The following is a 2,286-nucleotide window of genomic DNA, read 5'->3' on the forward strand; positions in this document are numbered from 1 at the left end:
GTAAAGTATCCCTTGGAGCTGGAGGAGGGGGCATGTTTATAATGTTAAACACTCAGATCTCCCTCCAGACTGTTAAGATCCCAGCAGTTCTGCACAGCATTGTTGTCTCATCATCTAATGTGGACTAAATAATCTACAGTTCCTTGAGATGCAGCAGAGTGACACTATTCTATTATGCATTTGAGGAAAATATATGCAATAAAATTCACAAGCATTTTGTTTTTGGTGGAATGCCCCATCATAACCCGATCTGGTGAATGTGCGTTTGGCCCGATTTTCTGTTTTTAATTGGCGTACTATTTATAGCAAAAAAAAAAAAAAAAAAAAATAAAAAAAAAAAAAATAAATAAATAAATAAATAAATGGACTTCGGCCTGCATAGGCAATGATATGTATTTGGTATATTTAGGGGTTTAGCCAATGCCTATTATATGCACCCCAACAAAGTGCGTGTCCTATGCGCACAAAAATCTGCACATTATATGCACGTCAAACCCATATCATATGCACGTCAAAGATAGTTTCAAAGTATAAATAGCATGTAAAATAATAATAATAAAAATAATAATAATAATAATAATACAGCAGCTGTAGCTGTGTGTGAGCGTAAAAACGTCATTATGCGTACGTTTATATGATTTGATACCATCTTAATAAATCTACACTGAAAATTGTAATTAACTATAATTTAATAAACAAATGTTTACCAACAAAAAATAGTTATGTGTTGTTCAGTAATGCAAAAATAGCTTTTTAAGGTAGCAAATGCATGGTTACCTTTTTCAGTGTAAGCAGTATTATAATTAATGTTCCTCTAAAACTGGCATTTATAAGCCGATTCGATAGGAGTAGTTGTGTTTGTGTGGGACTGAGTGCCGTCACATCGTCGCGCGGTGCCTGTGGCGGGAGTCTCGCGCTCGGCTCCTCTTTGATGCGTCACTCTGTATTTGAATCATGGCCCCTGTGTTTGACAGTGTGCGGTAATTACCTGGCTCCCCTGCTTGATCACCTAAACTCTTCCAGAACCGAGGGAGATACAGTCAAATGGGAAGATGACAGAAAAACAAAACAACCACAAAGAAGGCAACGGCATTTATTTGAACACATCGCGAACAGCTATGTGGATTTTACACCTTTAATTTGAACAGTGGAGATGGAAAACAATTCTTCTTAGAATGTGGAGTATATGTTTAAATCTGGGTAAATCAGGAGTCCTGACTGAACCTGTGGAGAGTGGCTATAGTTGCCTGGATGAACACACGGTACATCTGGAAAACTCGCACAGTAACGAATTACCAAGAAGCCATTAGCGATATTATTGTGTCCTCTAGTTTAGAAGCAAATGATTTGTCAGTGACGTAAGTGGGCGTGGCTTGTGTCTCATTACAGTTTTGACACGCAGTCACTAAAAAACTCTAATCTATGTGCAAGACTTTAACCCCTTGAGCCGCTAACCACATCTCTTCAAACAATCTCTCTGAAATGAAAATAACTCTTGGCTGATCCATACTTTAAATCTAGGCCTTTTTACATGAATGAATAGGCTACACATTATAACATTTTCGCCGTATAGCCTATTAGCCTGTACAATAATAATAATAATAATAATAATAATAATAATAAAGCAATGGCCAAAAAATAAAGGAAATAAAAATAAAAATTAAAGGAAAGAGCAAATCTTATCTAATCAGAGAAGATTCTTCTGGTTGCGGGATATGAGTGGAGTAAATGAAAAGTGTAGCGTGAATTTAATGTTACGCGCTCGAGACGAGCCACACAAATAACACTTCAGCCATCGATAATCGAGCATCTCTTTCTTTTAATATTCTTCTCGTGGACACTGAAAGCTTCTGACATATATAGGCCTATTTCAAGATACATGTCAAAGTAGATATTTTACAAAGAGTTGATCGGGCGCTGCAGTGAGCTCTATTTATGTATTATCTCGGTTACACTTTATTTGAATGTGTTCTTGTTACTGTGTTTCAGTGAGTAATATTAATTGACCGCATGTTCTTACTGTGTGGTTGGGGTTAGGAATAGGGCTTGGCTTAGGTTACTTGCGTGTTTATGCATAATTTATTGTTATTATAATAGCAGATCATGTAACGAGCAACAAGGACATCTTAAAATAAAGTGTTACTTTTTTAATGCTTGTTAATTTATTAGTGATATTGTATTCGACCAATATGTCGCTCTTTTATTTAGTATTGTAAGGATTAGCCTATATATCGTTTCCCTCCCTTTTTTAAATAATTAGATGTTTGCACTTCCAAATATGGCGAA

This window comes from Carassius gibelio, chromosome A15 (assembly GCF_023724105.1).
Source record: "Carassius gibelio isolate Cgi1373 ecotype wild population from Czech Republic chromosome A15, carGib1.2-hapl.c, whole genome shotgun sequence".
Lineage (NCBI taxonomy): Eukaryota > Metazoa > Chordata > Actinopteri > Cypriniformes > Cyprinidae > Carassius > Carassius gibelio.